We start from the raw sequence: 21,425 nt of genomic DNA, 5'->3' as shown, positions 1-21,425 counted from the left end.
GCATGATCTTCAGGGCCAGTGCTCCAGATAGGCCTAATTCTATTAACAGTTGTTAATTATATAATATTTGAGAAATTTACATCCTACTTACCTTTGTGTTTCCTGGTTTGGATATGCTCCTGGATAAGTGGACAGCTTTCTTTCTGTATGTGTTCAGATAGACATGTTGATACTGTTTTCGTTCCTATCTGCACGGTTACACTTTTTTCCAGCCATGCAATTTTTTTACCCTGTGGTTTTTATTGATTTCCCTGGCATGATCTTCATCTTTTTGCTCCAAGACTTTCGCTGTTGTGGAAAACTTGCAGACCGCTTGATAACATATGCGTACGTATGTCTAAAAGTTATAACTATTCCGTAATTAACAGAATGCTTCCCTATGAAATGTAAACATCAGAGTGAAAATACCGATGAAATACCGCCAAAATGCTGCCGGAAATTGCAATGTTGTCGTTATTATGAACACCAAATTTAATGCAAACAGATAGCAATGCCGTTTTCCGCTATCACGGCTGTGACTAATTTCACAACGAGCGTTGCTGATAGCTGCTGGTGGCTGGTCTTGATCACAGCCTTGCCCCACGTCAAGCCGTACCCCCCCCCCCCCCCCCCCACACACACACACACACGTTTTTTTTTTCCTCAACGAATCTACACGTTTCACAATAATGACATTTTCAGCTGAAAAAACTCAGACTTCCGCAAAGCTGCGGAAAATTCTCATCCCTAAAAACACAGGCGGGGCCAAGATTTGAACCCCAATCCTCAGAACTCTGAGGCCAACACTCTGCAGCAGCACCACGGTGGCACCAAAATCAGATTTTATTTTCATTTATTTAATTTAAACCTTTTTTAACTAACTCAAATACAATTTCTAACATAACATCTCTTTTGCAAAGGTGACCTGGCCAAGAAGGCTAAACGTCATTCCAAGTGAATTATATTCAAGTTTATTTTCACCTCCTCTCTCCAAAATTAATTAGTTGTTGCAAAAATTATAGGTCATATTGTCAGTGGAAAAATAATTTTAAAATGATTTCTCTTATCTTATCTGACAAGTGAGCCGACAGAATTCCATCTCAATCAAACCTTTAACCATTCTGCAAATGCAACAAGTAGAAACTCTGAAGTCAGATGTCTTTTAAGTCACACAATTTGGAATTTGAGAAAATGTGTCAGGAAAAGAAGGCCCGAAAAATCTTAACAAAAACTCCAAGTCGCCTAACTTTACTCAACACAATAATCTATGTTTCATCAACTATTTTTGCTTTCATTTATGACGGATATTAGATTTGACAGTTTTTGATAAGCGAAGGTATGAGAGTTTTAGACCCTCTCACATCATTTACAGTTCATGCATTTGACTTCTTGGTTTTCGGAAACTTACCCTTAATCTATTCCTGGCATCAAGAATAAGGATGAACTGTAAGCCACTCATTCACCGTCCCATTCTCAGCTGTTCACAGTCTTTGTGTCTTTCACTTATACACAGCATGCGTGTGCAAAAAGGAAAGGAGTGAGGCAGCATGTGTGTCTTAAGTTTGAAGTCTGCCCGACGAAGGTGCTATTGTTAGAATGCTTATTTACAGTCACTTGAGGAGGTGTTGAGGATTGGACCTTGCCTCCATACGTCCGTCCTTTTCTTGTCTTGTTCTTCATACCAGAGACCATTCGGGCGATGCATTGGGATGTGGACCTCATTCACAGAAGGAATCTTCTGCTGAGGAAAAGTGCACTGATTGCACATTATTGAGGAACAACATGAAGGTAAGATATTTATGACAGTTCAGTACACAAAAAGTTAACGCTTCCATATTCATACTGTCACATTTACAATATTAATTCATTCTCAATCATAATTTGATATATTTTACTACTAATGCACTTCATCACTTTAAAATGTTTGTTGTTTGTGTAAAACAAACACTAAATCCATTCATTTTCTGAACCGCTTATCCTCACAAGGGTCACGGGAGTGTTAGAGCCTATCTCAGCTATCTTCGGGCATGAAGCTTTTGACTACTGAGTCTGAGACTGGGACTGTCAGAAAACTGAGACAGCTTTATATTATTTTCACTGACAAATTGTCTGATTTGACATGATCCAGCTCATTTAATTCAATTTCAAACAAAAATTCACCTCTGATTTAATTGTTAGTAGTTCCAGTTTATTATTCAATATATTTTTCCCCCAGGAAAGTAGAGAGAAACCAACCATAAACACTTCTGAGTGTTTTAACAAGTAGCATCCTCTCACAGTGTGCAAGTGCCCCCTGTTGACTGAATTTTGCAACACCAACTGGATGACAACTGAATGCAAATACTGTATGAGTGAAGATATGGTCTTCTACACTTGAAAAAACTTTTTTTTAAATGTAATGATTTAAGTGGTATCAATAAATATGGTGTCACAACAAGGAAAACATTTCTCAGTTGTAATTGTCAGGGGTTTATTATTTTAAAAATACACAATACAGTTGTGTTGTTGGAAGTTTTAGTGGCACAGAATTCTACTAAGAAATAAAACAGTTTCATATTAACTGTACCAAAGGAAAATAAATGTGAATTTATTCTTCTTTTTTCTTTTGGCTTGTCCCGTTATGGGTCGCCACAGTGTGTCATTTATTTCCATCTAAGCCTAGTCATGCATGCTCCTCTCTAACACCCACTGTCCTCATGTCCTTCCTCACAACAGCCATCAACCTTTTCTTTGGTTATCCTCTTGCTCTTTTGCCTGGCACCTCGATCCTCAGCACCCTTCTACCAATATACTCACTCTCTCGCCTCTGGACATGTCCAAACCATCAAAGTCTGCTCTCTCTCTAACCCTGTCTCCAAAACATCCAACTTTGGCTGTCCCTCTAATGAGCTCATTTTTACTCCGAGCCAACCTGCTCACTCCGAGCAAGAACCTCAGCATCTTCATTTCTCCTCTAGGTCTACACAGATAAAATGTAGCTCCTTCTGACCTTCTCTGTACTTTTCCGCGAGCACCCTCAAGGCAAATAATGCATCTGTGGTACTCTTTTTAGGCATGAAACCATACTGTTGCTCGCAGATAGTTACTTCTGTCCTGAGTCTACCCTCCACTACTCTTTCCCATAACTTCAATGTGTGGCTCATCATCTTTATTCCTCTGTAGTTTTCAGAGTTCTGAACGTTGCCTTTGTTCTTAAAAATGGGAACGAGCACACCTTTCCTCCATTCTTCTGGCATCTTCTCTCCCCCTAGTATTCTATTGAATAAGTTGGACAAAAACTCCACAGCCTCCTCACCAAATTTCTTCCATACCTCCACTGGTATATGTCATCGGGCCCAACCATCTTTCCTTTTTTCATTCTGTTCAGTGCCTTTTTAACTTCTCCCTGACTAATCATTGCGACTTCCCGATCATTCACACTTGCCTCTTCTACTCTACCTTCAATCCCATTTTCTTCATTCATTAACTTCTCAAATTACTCTTTCCATCTACTTAGCACACTAGTCAACATATTTCCATCGCTATCCTTAATCACCTTTACTTGCTGCACATCCTTCCCATCTCTATCCCTCTGTCTGGCCAACCTGTAGAGATCCTTTTCTCCTTTCTTTGTATCCAACCTGGAGTACATGTCTTCATATGCCTCTTGTTTAGCCTTCGCCACCTCTACCTTTTCCCGACGACGCATCTCAATGTATCCCTTACGCCTCTCCTCAGTCCTCTCCGTATCCCACTTCTTCTTTGCTAATCTTTCCTTGGATGACTTCCTGTATTTTGGGGTTCCATCACCAAGTCTCCTTCTCCCCTGTCCTACCAGAAGACACCCCAAGTACTCTCCTTCCTGCCTCTTTGAATACCTTGGCAGTAGTATTCCAGTCTTCTGGGAGCTCTTCCTGACCATCTAGAGCCTGTCTCACTTCTTTCCGAAAGGCTGCACAACATTCTTCCTTCTCAACTTCCACCACCTGATTCTCTGCTCTACCTTTGTGTTCTTAATCTTCCTACCCACTACCAGAGTCATCCTACACACCACCATCCTATGCTGTCGAGCCACACTCTCCCCACCACTACCTTACATTGGTAACCTCCTTCAGATTACATCTGCACAAAATATAATCCACCTGCGTGCTTCTACCTACACTCTTGTAAATCACTCTATGTTCCTGTCTCTTCCGGAAGTAAGTGTTCACCACTGCCAATTCCATCCTTTTTGCAAAGTTCACCACCATCTGCCCCTCAAAGTTCCTTTGCTGAATGCATTATCCATCACTTCTTCATCGCCCCTGTTTCTTTCGCCACCATGTCCATTGAAATCTACACCAATCAATACTCTCTCTGTCAGGGATGCTCAGGACTACTTCATATAGTTCATAGGTGTCAAACTCTACTGGAACAAAAGCCACGCTAAGATCTAACAAGACCAAAATTGATACCTTTCCTGAGTCAGTATTCAACCTTATATCATTTTGCACTTTGATAAGAGAAGATTCTGTACTGTGACGAGTTCGGAAACCTAACTGAAATTTGTCAAAAAGTTCATTTAAATTCAAGAAATTGCCGAGTTGATTAAAAATAACTTTCTCAAGAATCTTGGTTATAAACGGAAGATTTGAGATGGGTCTATAGCTTGCTAACATGGAATCGTCCAGTGCTCTGTTTTTTAGAAGAGGCTTCACAGCAGCTACTTTTAGATCTTTGGGAAACTCGCCAGACTGAAGTTAGCAATTGATTATTTGCTGCAAATCAGGTCGCACTGACTTCACAATAGTTTTGAAAAAGTCAGATGGTATTGAGTCGAGACAGCTCATTGATGGTTTCAACTGCTGGACAGTTTTCTCTACAGATTTTGGTCAACTGTATCAAATCCTGACAAGTTAATGGAGTTTTCTCTGGATGGCTTCAGATGTGAGATCATTTTATCTTTTTGCTGATTTGTGCTGAAATTTGACCTGATGGATGACATTTTTTCACTAAAATAACAGGCAAACTCATTGCATTTATCAGCTGTTACGAGTTCTGGATCTATCTGATTCAGGGGGGTTTAAAGCTTGTCAACCACAGCATATAGAGCACGAGTATTGTTGAGGTTCTTACTGATGATTTCAGAAAAGTGTTGCTGTCCAATGTTTATAGAGGTCATGGTCAATTTGGAGTTTAGTTTTTCTCCACTTGTGTTCCGCTTTCCTACATTGATTTAGATCTCTTGACCATCATTGTGCTCCGCCACGGTGTTCTAGGTCAACTCAGGATGGTCTTAGTATTAACAGGCGCGACAGCATTCATGGCATTTGTGATTTTCAAGGTGATATTGTCCAAAAGTTTCAACTGTCTCAGCATTCACAGTCTCCAAAAACTTAGTGGCAGTACTCGCATTTATGTACCTTTTCCTATTAGAGATAGAGGTTATCTGAACTTTTGGAAGAATCTGTATTTCAAAAAATATTCAAAAGTGGTCAGAAATAGCCATATCCTTAATGTCAATCGCTAGAATTTCAACATCCTTAGAGTTGACCTGGTCTAAGATGTGACCTTGAGTGTGAGTTGTTCTCTTAATATGTTGAGAGAGGTCAAATGTGTCTAGTATTGCAGAAAGTTCTTTGGATGTTTTTTCCATGTTATTGTCAATATGAATGTTAAAGTGCCCTGTTATGACAAAATAGTTGTACTCAGTACAAATAACTGGCAGCAGTTCTGAAAAATCCTCCATAAATTTTCCATTGTATCTTGGAGGTCTATAAATTATTAAAATGATAACCTTTGGGTCACCCTTAACTAAAAAACACAGACATTCAAAAGAGCTAAAATCACCCAATATCATTTCTTTACATTGAAATAATGATTTAAAAATAACAGCAATACGACCACCTTTTTTTCCTGTTCGACACTTGTTCATAAAATTAAAATCTGCTGGTATTGCCTCATTTAAAATGGTATGACAGCTACTTTCTGTTAACCACATTTCATTTAATTACAAAAAGTCCTGACCATAGGTTGTAATGATGTCATTGATCAACAGTGATTTGTTACCAGTGACCTGATATTAAAAAGAGTTCGTCTCGCAGAGATGCCTGGAGAGAATGGTTCGATCGACTCACATTTTATCCTCATAAAGTTGGAAGTTCTACTTTTTTAGTGCCATATCTTTATGACCAACTTTCTGTCCCTTGTAATTACAGGGATGAAAAATGCCTGATCTCCATAGGGGTCTGAGTTATTCTGGAAAAGACCCGATAAATATCAGTCAGATTTACAGTTAGTCTTCATGGATGAAAGAGGGGCCTTTCGGTTTTTAGTGGATGGTGGTTTCAGGTGAGGGGGGATCGGAGGAAGATCTTGGCATCGTAAGGGCTGAACTCTATCGTTGACAATAGTCTTCATCCTAGCCATCAGACCCAACATTGCATTCAGGCTGTGAGAGTGGGAGCCAAGATCTACTGTGGTTTGCATGGTTGTTGTAGTCATAGGGGGGAGATTCTGAGGTATAGATGGCTCCAATGGGGCAGGAAGAGGTGTGGGAGATTAAAGTGCTGGCACATTCCATTTGTTATTTGCTCATCAGATTGTTTGGATGACGCAAATACATCTGTGTGCACCTTATCTCGCCTTATCTCTTGTTCCTCCAATTGTTTGGGAACAACTGAATCCCTTTCACCTTGGTTTTTGTAAACATTTTCTTTACAGGGTGGTGAATGACGCACACAGTAGTAAATGTTGGCAGCTAATAACTTAACCTCGTCTATTTAGACAGAAACCGTCCGCTTTGTAAAGATTTTTACGCTCCCAAAAAAGGCAGAAATTGTCAATGAAACACACGGATAGTGCAGTGCACACCTTGCCTACCCGCCTATTCAATTGACGCAGCCTCGAGAAACGTTCATCTCCAGATCGTACAAGTGGGAGAGGTCCGCTTCTAAAAACCTCAGCATCCATCCCTTGCACCTTTGTTGATCGATTGATTGATCTCCTGATCAATGAAATCTCGCTTCAGTACTTCTGATTGCTGCTTGAGAACATCCAGGGCCCCTGTGTGTATAATGATAGATTACGCAGTTGGGTGCTGATCAGTGATCTCCACGATTTTTTGAGCGATATCAGACACCCTGTCTCATTAGCAAAACACAGTACTTTGGTGTTCTTCTCACTGCAAACGTGATTCACATCCTTGATGGCTCCATCACCAACTATTAATGTTTGTAAGAGTGCCTATTTGTATGTCTGACATTAATATTTTGCACTGACTCACATTCTTTTTTTCTTCCTCTTCGCTGTAACGACCGTCCATGGCCGCTCACTTGGTGTTGAGGTGCCCCACAACGCAGGCCAGCCAGATTCCTCGGTAATCTCCTGGTGCTGTTGTGTCTTCCTTTTTAAATGTCCCATATGTTTGGGATTTGCTCCCAGTAAATTCCAGGCAGGACTGCTGGGGTGTCCGTTATCTTTTCCACAGTTCACATCAGTCCTCGATATTGAGCCAGGTGGCTGTCTGTTAGCACTCCTCTGCTCACCATTTTGAGACATTGGTAGAGTGGTTTCATTCCCCAACTCTCCATTTACATCCACATAGACTCCAAGACAGCAGATTTTCGATTCCAGAATGACACCCTCTGCAGTAGTCCATGATAGTAGCCATCTTGATGGCTGGTCTTGTTGCTAACACCAGGCTTGTGCTAATTAGCAGGCCAGGCCACACTCACGTAATGATGAAACAACTGATTATCCACAAAAAAGAAAAGGTCCCATAGATTTAAAAGTATCCAGGAGTCGCTGCTTCTAAAAAAAAAATATGTATTTTAGAAGAAAAACGAGCTTATCAGCAAAAAAAAAAGGCACTAACCAGTCGCAGTAGTGTTTTAATTTAATTAAAAAAAAAAAAACAATTGTAAATATTTGAAGCAATTGTCTACTACCAAAGAGAAAGATTGTTCATTTGTAGATGGCATGCGTTTCTCTCACCTGTGAACGCCGTAGCTGCACCCACTCACTTGCCTACAACAAAACTTGCTCAGCAAGTTTGCGACTTCACTCAGTTTGTTTGAGAGTACCACTCATGACTTCCAGCTAAACTTGATTGAGGTTATTACATCTCTCCGTAATGGCAACAGTCTCTTGCGGTCACTAGTATAGACTCAGAGTCATCAAGTTGACGTTGCTGCTCTACTTGGTAGGCAATTGTATTGTAAATACAGAACCACAAAAGTGATGATACCTAAAATTATGTTCACCATTCATTGATTTGTACTAGCGGCTTCGCTGCACGACGGGAATAATAAAAAAAAAAAATTCAGTCCTCAGTCATGCGCACCAGGGGCCTCTCTATCTCAAATTCCCAGGCTGAATTTTGGTCCATGATGTTGTTGGTTTCCACTGTGGCAAGATTTGAAAGATCCTGTTTTCTGTTCATGTGTTCCTTAAATTACACTGATTTACTAAAGTCACACACAGTACTTTTAGACCTTGTCAGAGTTGATTTGCATCATGTCCAGAGAAAAAGCAGTATAGTATTTGTCATCTCCACTTCCACCACAAAGTCTTTGATCTGAGTTTGTATTCTTAGTTTGGTTCTCTCATTTCCTTCTCCCACAGCTTCTTCAGCAACTGCAGATGCTGATCACTAATTTTTAAATTTGATGACACTTGAATCATCTTTTAAAGGGCCACTGTCATGAAATGCATGATTTTTAGTATGTTATTAATGAAAAAACGACAATATGGACCCATGTTTTTTTTTTGCACCACAAAACAGGATTTTAACGTATATAGCTTTTTGTATCTCCTGCCATGAAAATCCTCTTGAGGGATTTGTTTTCGAGAAGAAGCAGGAAGTGACGTACAGGGCAGGAACGACTTCAAGTGGACTCCTTTGTTTCTTTTGGTTTTACCTCTGGGAAGTTAGCTTGTTGTTCCTGTTAGCCAAAATGCAGGCTCATTGCATTGCTGGATATTGCTCGAACACTCAGGAGGATGGATTTACCCTTTATAAATTTGCAAGAGACCCGGTTCGTCGTGAAAAATGTATTGCACGGGTCGGGGGACGAGAGCTTCGTGGGTTCCAAATGACAAGTAGGTGTGTATACAGGTACTAAAAACATAGAAATAAATAGTTGAGGGTGGGGCAGTAATCCGTCTCTCATAACATAACAAAAGATCTGCGTACGTATGACTGGGGTGTTAAAGGTGTCGATATGCGCGTCTGCGCCGTGTCCGCCGATCTCGTCTTCGTCTGAGCTTCTGTGTCCCACGAGCCGCCGCCAAAGTCATGCCTCTCGGACGAGCTGGCAGCCAAGCCTTGTGCCTCGTGTAGGAACAGGCGGCTAAGCCGTGTGCCCTGCAGACAAGCCGGTAGCCAAGCAATGTGCCCCGCGGATGAGCCGACGGCCAAGCCGTGTGCCTCGCTGAGGAACCGGCGGCCAAGCCATGTGCCCCGCGGACGAGCCAACGGCCAAGACGTGTGCCTCGCTGAGGAGACGACGGCCAAGCCATGTCCCTCGCGGACAAGCTGGCACCCAAGTCGTGTGCCTCACGGAGGAGCCGGTGGCCAAGCCGTGTGCCACACGAACGAGCACGGCTTCGGCCGGGCTGGCTCATACATAAACTGTCTGGGAGTCTGTTATTAGTTAGAAGTAATACGCATATCATCTAAATATGGCTCAAAACAATAGGGTAATATTGCCCTGGTCAGGTCACTCTATTGTAAGATGTTCTCTTCTTTGAAAAGAGCTTCCATGTCTGAAGGGGCGTGTCCCATAATAGGGGCCACAGCATGTTTTCAATGGCGAATGTCCGAGGTGACGTCACGGACAGTGAATGCAACCAATATGGCAACCACTTGGATGTCGAATGACACTTCTGCAACTTCGCGCATGGATGACACACTCTCCACTCATATTTATTTTTTCTTATAGATATTCAAGTGAATAATGTTACATGTGTTTTTCATTACAATATCTATTTTAGGTTATAGGGATGACACTTGACCTTTAAAGTCCCACTCAATCAAACTCAAAGCAGGCTCTTTTTCTTTTTCATCTTGGTCCTGAACACCTACTTTTTGAGTGTGCTGTAGCCTATTGCAGCTTCACCATACACATTTTGCAGTCTTTTGAAAATGTGTTATTCTGCTTTTAGAGCAAGCTAAGCATACAACAGGCATCCGACAATGATGTCTTTTCCAAAATGGCTGACAGTAAGAGAACTGGCCAAAACATAACTTTTGTTTTTTTAAATAAACTCTCATTATCATTTAAGCCTTCCATTCATCTATTGTCCATACCACTTATCACCACGAGGGTCCCAGGTATGCTGGCGCCAGCATCAGCTTACTCTGAAAGAGAGGCAGGATACACCCTGAACTGGTCGCTAGCCAATACAGATAAACAATCATTCACACTCAGATGCACACTCATCTCCGTTTTAGGATTGACCATCCCGGATGAGCTTGTGCTTTGCTTAGTAGCATTTGAACTTGGAATTTTAGACGTAGCAATGTGCTGTGTGTGAACAAGTGAGTCTTTTAATTATTTATCTTTTAATTATAGTGTAATCAATGGAATATAGGTAAAAAAAAGAATTGGGAAATTATTGTATTACAATTTGATCTACATTTTACACAACATCCCAACATGATCAGAATTGGGATTTCCAAATAGATTCTCAATTTGAGGTTAAATAGTACACTGGGCTTGTGGAGGAAAGTGTACATGGTCATGTCCTCAATGTTAATTAAAACTGCTGGTTTCTCAGGAGATGTGTCACATTCCTTCACAGTCACAGTCTGTAGAGAGATAATGAATGTATATGTAATCAGAAAACCTACATTATTTTCTGCAAGAAAGGGCTTTCCAAATTCGGTCTCAGCAGAAAATTTGACACCATCTCAACTAGTGATGGATGCTTGTACATATTTAACCTCAAGAGCAGGAACAAAGGATCCCTTCTTCATATCAAGTCAACAAGTTTGTTCATCCAAAGGCTTCCTATTCTAATAATAATAATAAATAGCAGAAACAAACTGATTCATGACAGAATCGCCCATTTTAACCAAAGATCAATACTGTGTGCCCTTCCCCATTCGTGGCTCACTGTTCGCAGCCCCACATATTGACCGTCTATAGTCTTTGGTCTCCAAGTTTTGTTATCCCAACCATAGAGATCTAAAGTTCTCTTCTAAATAAAAAAAGGGGACACATTAGAGATGCCACCTTAAAATGTACTGCACATTATTTGCACATGAAGTTTCAATGTTTGCAACTGATGTTGTGTGATTGGTCCAACACCGTTCACTTAAAGGGCCACAGTCATGAAATGCATGATTTTTAGTATGTTATTAATGAAAATACGGCGGCCAACATGCACCCATGCGTTTTTTCACCACAAAACATAATATTGACGTATACAGCTTTTTGTAACTCCCACCATGAAAATCCTCTCGAGGGATTTTTTTTAGAAGAAGAAGCGGGAAGTGATGTATGTGGCAGGACTGCCCTCAAGTGGACTCGTTTGTTTCTATTAGTTTTACCTCTGGGAAGGTCGCTCGTTGTTCCTTCATGTGAGCCAAAATGCCGGCTCGTTGCATTGCTGGACATTGCTTGAACACTCAGGAGGATGGATTTACCCTTCATAAGTTTGCAAGAGACATGGTTCGTCGTGAAAAATGGATTGCATGGGTGCAAAGGACGAGAGCTTCGTGGGTTCCAAATGACAGTGAGTGTGTATACAGCTACTAAAAAAAATAATAGTTTGGGGGCGGACCACGTAATCAGTCTATCATAACCTAACAAAAGATCCGCGTACGTATGACAGACGTCCTAAATCTGATGATGTGCGCGGTGGACGGCTTCCGTGTTGGGCTCGCCCGCGTAGGCTGCCGTGTCGCCTCGCCAGCGAAGGCAGCAGCGGCTATGAACAACGCTCCCAACAATGCCGTAAAGCAGCCCGGCTCGGCTCCATGATAAGCCACCTCGGCACCAAAAATGGGCCACCCAGGCGAAGGCGCCGTGTCCGTCGGTCACGGCTTCGGCGAAGGCTGCGCGTCAGGCTCACGGACAGTGCCAGCTCTGAACAACGCTGCCGACAATGGGGCACTCAGCCGCATGTGACGACAATGGCGTAAAGCGCCCGGCCTCGGCGGTGTTGTTCATCATGGACAGTGGCGGCTATGAACAACGCCATTTAGCGGCCCGGCTCGACGCCATGATAAGCCACCTCGGCGCTGAAAATGAGCCACCCCGGCTGACAAGGCCAAGCCGACTGAGCCGGCCGCCGGCTATGTCGCCTGGGGTGGCTCGTCGCGGCTCCGGGCCGCAATGGCTCATCTCCGTCCTGAAAGTGGATCGGACGCGGTGGCCGTGTTTGTATATCATCTGAATATGGCTCAAACAATAGGGTAATATTGCCCCGGTAACTTCACTCGGTTGTGTGATGTTCTCTTCTTCAAAAAGAGCTTCCGTGTCGGAAGGGGGGTGTTCGTCTTCCATAGTAGGGTCCATGGCGTGTTTTCAATGACGAATGTCTGGGGTGACGTCATGGACAGGGGTTGCAGTCAATATGGCGACCACTTGGATGTTGTAGAATGACACTTCAGCAACTTTGCGGATGGATGACGCGCTCTCCACTCATATTTATTTTTTTAATATCGACATTGAAGTGAATAATGTTATATGTATTTTTTATTTCAATATCTATTTTAGAATGTTTATACGAATGACACTTGACCTTTAAATGCACTAGTTAGACTGCCTGCTTGTATGGCAGCAAACTTTTATTGCAACTGCTCATCATGAGGCAGTGATAAATAATGGACCTTTCCGACCTGTCAATCACTCATATAATAATGGCAAATCAGATACCCGCATTGTCTTAACCCCTGGCTTGAGACGCCCCCTCGCCACATTGTCCCACAAGCAATCCTGGTTGTCAGTAGCGTGCGCTTGGAAAAGTTAATGTTACGAAGAAAATGGTCCTCAGATGCGGTTGGGGAACATGCCATTCTGATGAAAGATATCCTGCTAGGTTACAAGGCAACCGGTTTATTCATTTTTCAAAGCCTAAAACACAGTTGACGAAGTGGCTATGATGCACTAAGGCTTGCAGAAGAGCGCATGCACAACTAAATGTGGACAATCTCAACAAACATAAGGCTGTATGTTCAAAGGTAAGTGAGGGAGAAGTATCTTCTCTGAGTTTGACTGAATTATTATCAGTGCTTTATACATTGCAGGAGAACAACGTTCAGTTTGTTAGTGTATCACTGACCTTTTGAATGAAGTGTGTAATGTTTTATGCCGAAGAGTCGGGTTAATGATAAGTAAATGTGAGGTGTCATGCAAGAGAAATGTCTATTTTCCTATTGTAACACATCAGACTTTTAAGAGACAGCACTGGGCTCGATTACTGATTACGGGCCAATTCAAATGAATACACCCACTCACTTATAAAAATCACAATAATACAATTTAACCTGCTTTACATGCGCAGTACGATTCCACTATTTTATCCTGTTGGAGTTTGGAATAGTGATACTTCAAATGTTCTGGTCAATCACCATATTGAAAGTTTGTGGTATACGAGCAAGCGAGTGGAGATTAAAGTCACCCTTCGGAAAGGTCCATTGCATTTATCACCTGTAAGCAGAAAAAGCCAACGTTAACCACACACTTCTGTGTAGGGACCTCATTGCTGATGATGTTGTTCACATTCACGTTGTCACATTGTCAGGTTCACCAATCAGACATTCATTAAACAGGACAAAAAAGGAAGCAAAGACACCAGCTCAAGTCTCGCGAGGAGAGAGGAGAAGAACTGTCTCGTACAATTCACCACTGCACTCTCTGATTATCCTCTCCTCGGCACTTCTATTTATTTAGTTTTAAGACGCCCCTTATTTACATCGATTTTACAAAAAGGAGACAACAAGCAATACAGTTTGAAACAACGTGTACATGTTTGTTCATGTGCGTGTGCATGTGTGGAAGATTGCTGAATACATGTGTGGTCATCATTTCTTTAACAGGCAGCAGTTCTAACAGTTTTGATGATTAGATGTTTTTGTTCTTGCTATCTCCTGCTAGGAGGCTGCCACATTATCTAGAGCAGAGCAAAGCATTTCTTTATTGGAAGCAGATGTATGATAATTATGATCACAATTATTCCTACACACATCTAAACTAAAATTTTCACACCACAGCAAACAGAATAGTATAACTAGCAAATGATAAAACAAATAAAAGAATGGCTCACGAAATAATTGTTACAAAACATGCACTTTCGATGCAATTTACATGGTCCCAGCATGCTCTGCGGCAATATGAAGGCAAAGTGTATTGGGCAATGTAAGCTTCTTTTGCTTACAGATGTGAAATGAAATTATTCCTCACTTCCTCGTGAGCACCTTTACATAGTAGCTTGCATACAAGCTAAAACACGTGCTGCCATGCATGTTCACAGTGTAATCAGCGTGTACACGTGTACTTCATTGGACAAATCAAACAACAATTGTGCACATAAGGTAGGCTGTCCGTTTTGAAGAATATTTAAGACATTAAAGGTCAAGCATCATCCCTATAAACCTTCTAAAATAGATAGTGAAATGAAAAATACATGAAATTATTCACTTCAATGTCTACACAAAAAAATAATTATGAGCGGAGAGCACTTCATCCATGTGCAAAGTTGTGGAAGTCTCATTCGACAAGTGGTCGCCATACTGACTCCATCTACTGTCCGTGACGTCACCCCGGACATTTGTCATTGAAAACCCAGTGTGGCCCCGACTGTGGGACACACCCCTCCAGACACGGAAGCTCTTTTCGAAGAAGAGAACGTCTCACAATCGGGTTAAGTGTCAAAGAAATATTATCCTATCGTATATTTGGATTATATGCGGATCATTTCTAACTAACAACAGACTTCCCGACAGTATGACAGTATGTAGCGTACTCAGCCGCGAACGATTACAACGCCGCGGCCCGGGTGCGGCAAGCCGATCATGGCTTCGGCTGGGGTGCCACCGAGGTGGATCATCGCGGCGCCGAGCTGGGGTGGTTCATCACAGCGCCCAGCCGGGCTGCTTTACGGTGTTGTCATCACTCACGGCTGAGTGCGCCATAAACAATTGTTTCTCGCTGCCACCATTGGCGTTGTTGTTCATCGCGGACGACGGCGGCGGCGGCTATGAACAACCCTGCCGCCAATGGCGCACTCAGCCGCGTGCAATGACAACATCGTAAAGTGCCCCGGCTCGGCACCATAATAAACCACCTCTGTGCCGAAGATGAGCCACCCCAGCTGAAGCCGTGACTGGCGTGACTGGCGCCGAAGTCATGACCGGCGAATACGGCGTCGAAGCTGGTGAAGGCTGCCGCGTCGTGCCTCGCAGACGAGCACGGCTTCGGCCAGGCTGGTAAATACATGCTGCCGTGGCAGCGACAGACTCCCAGAGACTATCTATGAGCCAGCCTGGCCGAAGTCGTGCTTGTCCGCGAGGCACGATACGGCAGCCTTCGCGGGCGAGCCCAACACGGAAGCCGTCCGACGTGCACATCGACACATTTAGCACCCCTGTCATACGTATGCGGATCTTTGGTTACATTATGAGAGAGGGATTACGTGGTCCGCTCCAAACTATTAACTTTTTTAGTAGCAGTATACACACCTACCTGTCATTTGGAACCCACGAAGGTCTCGTCCTTTGTACCCGTGCAATCCATTTTTCACGACGAACTGGGTATCTTGCAAACTTATGAAGCGTAAACCTATCCTCCCGAATGTTCAAGCAATGTGCAGCAATGTAACGAGCCGGCATTTTGGCTAACACAAAGGCACAACGAGCTACCTTCCCGGAGGTAAAACTGATAGAAACAAATGAGTCCACTTGAGGGTGGTCCTGCCATGTACATCACTTCCTGCTTCTTCTCAAAAACAAATCCCTCGAGAGGATTTTCATTGTGGGAGTTAAAAAAAATGTTGTGTACATCAAAATCATGTTTTGTTGTGAAAAAACACATGGGTCCATGTCTACTGCCGTTTTTTCATTAATAACATAATAAAAATCATCGAGTTCATGAGAGTGGCCCTTTAAAGTGCATCTTATCATTGCCAAAATATGGTACATATTGATATCTATGTGTGATTATGCATCCATTACAGTGTTTGTGGATTTTTGTTATTCGCATGGGTGGAAGGAATGTAACCCCTGTGGGAACACTGTACACCCATAAATAATTTCGTGTTCACATATCATGATGGCTTATTCAACAAATTAGACATCAAATATTGTGCTATATGTTCATTTAAAATTTTGAGGACAATTTTATAAAATTTGCACAGCAACAGTTGTAACATACTGTTCTACACTTTGAGAAATAAGTGACATGCACATTGCATAAATGAATCCATACATCCATTTTCTGAGCCGCTTATCCTCATGAGGGTCCCAGAGGTACTGGAGCCAGTCCCATCTGTCATCAGGCAGGAGGCAGGGTACACGCTGAATGGTGGCCAGCCAATCGCAGGGCAGATAAAAACAGAGAACAGCCAGACTCACAATCACACTTGGGGGCAATTTACACTCTCCAATGAATGCATGTTTAGGGGATGTGGGAGGAAACTGGAGTGCCCGGAGAAAACTTACACAGGCACAGGGAGAACATGCAAACTCCACACAGGTGGAGCCGGGATTTGAACTCTGGTCCTCATGACTGTGAGGCAAACGCTCTATCATCCTCCATGCTACGTTATTAACTTCAGCCATTAATATACTATTAGAAGAAATGATTAAACATTGCTGTTTCTACATTTTAATGCTTTACTATGCATTATTTTTTAAAGCAAAATTTATAGATGACAAACATGTATGCTACTTGGCTAGCCTATAATATTGAATATGCACAAATAGATGTGACTTAGAATTGTTCAGCAACGCATTCATTTTTCAATACAAGCCCACACAAAGATTGTCAGCCAAAATAATCCGAACTCTCTGCTGTGGACACCTATTCAAAAAGTTCAGTGGGGGTCAGTGGCTGAAGCGGCAGCAGCATATGCGTGACACTCCTTGTGTGGCTGAGTTTTTGCAGCTGTTGTTGAGTGAGCGCTAAGGTCATAGACTCACTTCACTCACACAACAGCTGATGCCCGAGAGGTCTCCAAGCCTCGATCTTGTTTTGTCGTCATAGCATTGTTCTCTTTCCTTTGGGCTTGACGACAAAGATAACAGTGTGAAATTCTTGTCTGGGTTGCTTCTTCCTCATTGAAAAGCACAACAGCTGTCAGGCCTGATGATGGATGAGGATAAACAGCCGCAAAGCATTTTGAAATTTTATTTTATCTAATTGAAACCACACATTTCATTATTTTTCTTTTGTGTCAGTTTCTGAAGCTGATTTTTACACTTGTATTTACAATATACCATATTCTATTAAAGTAATACTAATGTAAAAATTAAATCCTATTACAGCTTTTGTGCATCTGGTTGTATGACACCCTCATTGACAGTAAGTGTGTGGTGGTCTACATAATTCACACACGGGACCTCCAGTTACGTTATGAGGTTCCGCACACACTTTTTTTTGTTACACTTCCAGTGTTAGTGTGTTCGAGAGTTCCCGCCGTAATGGGTTCACTCTGTCGATGTCTGCAATAAAACGGGGTTTGCTCCTGTGTTCAACACTCCCCCTCCGACTCCGTTTTTTTCGGCGCTACACTGGTGACCCCAACGTTTGTCCCGGCTTTTCCAGGACTGAACCGAACATGGCAACCGCCATCCTCAAATTCCAAGAGTTTTGGGAGACGTCTGCGACAGTGTGGTTCGCGCAGCCGGAGGCTCGATTCGCCCTCCATGGGATCTCAGAAAAAAACGTGCGTTATTACCACGTTGTCTCAGCCCTCGGGAGCTAAACGGCGGCCAGAGCAGTGAGTTTCATCACATCTCCCCCTGCCCGAGAAAAATATACTGGGCTCAAGGCTCACCTCCTCAAGGTTTTCGAGCTTTCACGGCCAGAGCCAGCCCGACATCTTTTGGCTATTAATGGACTGGGGGACAGCAAACCTTCCGAACACATGGAAATTATGCTAAACTTGCTGGGTGTGGAGGAGCCCAACTTCCTTTTCATGCAACTGTTTCTCAGACACATGCCGCCGTATGTTCAGACAGCGTTCGCTAACACTGCCATCACTTAGCCCCGTGCCCTGGCTAAGGAGGCCGACCGTTTCTTCCTGGCCACCAAGCGGTTCTCCCCTGAGGTGCTGGCCCCAGCGCGCAGTTACTCGCCCCCGGTCACCTGGTGTGCCATCCAGCATGGGCCCCATTGCCACTGACGGCTGCGCTGGCACAGGCTTGTGCTACTTCCACGCCAATTTTGGCGTGAAACCGAAGAGGTGCGCACCCCTTGCAACTACGACGTGGTGGGGAAACGCCAAAGGGAAGAACCGGCTGCTTCTCGTCATGGACACCCTTTCCGGGTGCAAATTCCTTTGCGACATCGGCGCCCAGAGGAGCGTCCTGACCGTCACTGTGGATGACGCCTCTGGAGGGACTCATGGGCCACCCCTACTATCCGCTAATGGCTCCCCAATCCGCACCTATGGCATAAAGACGGTGGACTTGTGTTTCGGGGGTCGGCGCTTTACATGGGACTTTGTCACTGATGATGTCTCGTTCTCTCTCATCGGCGGTGATTTTTTTTTGTGCCCATGGGCTGCTGGTGGACGTGAAGAAGGGCCGTCTGGTGGAGGCACTGACTTTCTCCTCTGTTGCCTGTGTCCACAACGAGGCGACTTATGGCAGTCTCTCCAGTTGACTCTCAGATGGCACCAAGTATCTGCTCCTCCTTGGTGAGTTCCCCGGCTTTACACGGCCCACTTTCTCTTCTGCCGCAACTAAACGTGGGGTCAAGCACCATATCGAGACCAAGGGCCCCCCGAGTCACGCTAGAGCCCGAGGGCTCGACCCCAAGAAGCTAGCAGTCGCTAAGTTCGAGTTTGCCAACATGGAGCCCCTAGGCATCGCCTGCCGCTTGGATAGCCCGAGAGCGGGCGGCAACCGTGTGGTGACTACCGCCGCCTTAATGACCCCACTACACCCGACCGTTACTCTGTCCCCCACATTCAGGATTTCTCGGCCCACCTGGTGGGCAAATGCCTGTTCGCCAAGGTCAACCTGGTGCGCGGTTATCACCAGGTCCCTGTGCACCCCTCATGCTGGCCCACCCGTCCCCCAGTGCCCCCATCGCTCTCACTACCAACATGTCGGACTACGCTGTTGGGGCCATATTCAAACAGTGGGTCGGTGGCGCATGGCAACCGCTTGCCTTTTTCAGCCGTCAGCTGGTCCCAGGGGTACACAAATACAGCACGTTCGATAGGGAGCTCCTTGGCCTCTGCCTGGCGTTCCGCCATTTCCGTTCCCTACTGGAAAGCCGTGAGTTCACGGCATATGTGGACCACAAACCCCTCACTTTCGCCATGTCCAAGGTGGCCGAGCCGTGGTCTGCCCGCCAGCAACGCCAACTGTTATTCATCTCGGAGTAGACTACGGACATCTGACACATCGCCGGCAAATCCAATGTGGTCACGGACTGCCTCTCCAGGGCAGTTGAGTGCATTATGCATCTTGGTCTTGTCTACTCCCGTATGAGGTAAGGCTATGACTCGTGCGTGGCCTGTCAGCGTGCTAAGAGGCATCGCCACGCAAAAGCCCCCGTGGAGTCCTTTGCTGTCCCCGAGAGGATGTTCGACCATATCAACGTCGACTTGGTGGGTCATGCTTGGCCTCAGGTCCGCCCCCAAGGAAGGGCTGATGTCCTTTGGGGTTGGCCCTCCCCCCACGCTGGGGGCAGCCCACTTTGCCCCTCAACCCCATCAGGGCCCTGGCCCCTTGACTCAATGGACTATGAAATTCTTCTTCACCTTTGAAGTACTGTGTGGTGCATTGTCATGCAGTTTTGGATACCATTCCGTTAGCAGATGATTTGACTTGGATTTCACATGACGCATCTTTACTGCTGCAATCACACCTACAGGCTTTGATTCCATTCCTGCTACTGTGTCAGCATGACAGCAGACTCCCCCAATTTAAAGCAACTTGTAGAAGCAGCTTGAAAATAATAATATTCCAAATCTAAGCAGGGAGGGAACCTGCACAATATTTTGTGCAGGTTTTGTTAGAAATGAAGAAGGCATGCCTTTACTTAATTCTTCTATACACTATGTTCATATTGGTCCTAGCAATATTAAGATTATCAAGCAGAGTGAGATTTAGAGAGTGTGTGAGAGAGATTTGGGTCATTGTAGCTGTAGAGTAAGTAATTAATTCAATTCTAGAGCTGATTTACTACCAAAATGTATTGCATTTACCGTTGAGTAATTTGGACACAAAACACTTTTTATATTCAATTGTTAAATATTTTACATCTTTAAATTGTATGCAGTATTCAATGAACAGTTATATTTTTTTGATACAACATGTTCATCATGGTGGAACAGTGGGCGACTAGTTCGAGCGTCTGCTTTACACTGGCCTGGACTGGTGTTCAAATCCTGGTCCCGCCTGTGGAGAGTTTGTATGTTATTCCCGTGCTTGTGTGGGTTTTGTCTGGGCACTCTGGTTTCCTTCCACATCACAAAAACATGCAGCAAAAATTGAACACTCTAAATTGCCCCAAGGCGTGAATGTGAGTGCAGCTGTTGTCTGTCTCCATATGCCCTGCGATTGGCTGGCAACCAGTTCAGGGTGTACCCCGCTTCCTGCCCGAAGATAGCTGGGATAGGCTCCGGCGCCCCCGTGACCCTTGTGAGGATAAGAGGTTTGGATAATGGATGGATGGAGGGTTGTTTGTTCTTTGATTAACATCTGACGACCAATCCAACTTAATTTATATTTAAAACAATAATGTATCACCGGAAGATGCTTTGGGCTTAAAAGTTGCACTACCTCCGCATCCATCTATTTTCTGTAGTGCTTATCCTCCCTAGCTCATAAACATGTTGGAGACTGACTAGGCATTTTTCCTAAACTAAAAAAAAATGAGTTCATTTAAAAATGATTTCACTTGATTTCTCAACATGTCCCTGCATGGTGGTCATTTATCAGTGTGCACGCAACTTCTGGTCTGGCAGTTTTTGTGAAGATTAAATGTGATTAAAAAACAAACCAGTTGGGGCCTGAATTATTTGCACAGTCCTGCGTCCTGCAGGTGCAGTAATGAAATCCATCAATGCCCATTTTGGCACAGACAAAATAACCTCGATTGAGACTTATGTTTTTCGGGTGATAAAAATTCTTTCAGATAATATCCAAATCTCGAAAAATATCATAATAGATGGATTTAGTGTTCTTCTTCAAGTCTGAAGCACAATTTACCTATTTTAGACGGACCAGTTTATTTACATTTTCTTAATTTCTTTTTAACTCTTTAGTCTATTATAGCACCGCAGCTCTGAGAGGAATGTAT

At 43.7% G+C, this 21,425-nt stretch overlaps 1 long non-coding RNA gene across 3 annotated transcripts; it reads right to left on the bottom strand.

Moving 5' to 3' along the window:
• Positions 1 to 968: 968 nt before the first annotated feature.
• LOC133511155 (uncharacterized) lies at positions 969 to 7,663 on the bottom strand. 3 transcript variants are annotated; one of them, XR_009797810.1, is made up of 3 exons: positions 7,223 to 7,663; positions 6,811 to 7,002; positions 969 to 1,735 (listed from the first exon to the last, which is right to left on the bottom strand). It is a non-coding gene; the product is annotated as an uncharacterized LOC133511155 (long non-coding RNA). The 3 variants fall into 3 exon arrangements; XR_009797811.1 differs by having other exon boundaries at positions 969 to 1,720; XR_009797809.1 differs by having other exon boundaries at positions 969 to 1,717.
• Between the last annotated feature and the right edge of the window lie 13,762 nt (positions 7,664 to 21,425).

Source organism: Syngnathoides biaculeatus, chromosome 13 (genome assembly GCF_019802595.1).
Source record: "Syngnathoides biaculeatus isolate LvHL_M chromosome 13, ASM1980259v1, whole genome shotgun sequence".
Taxonomy (NCBI): domain Eukaryota; kingdom Metazoa; phylum Chordata; class Actinopteri; order Syngnathiformes; family Syngnathidae; genus Syngnathoides; species Syngnathoides biaculeatus.
Note: the sequence above shows the minus strand (reverse complement) of the source record. Positions and strands in the feature narration are given on the sequence as shown.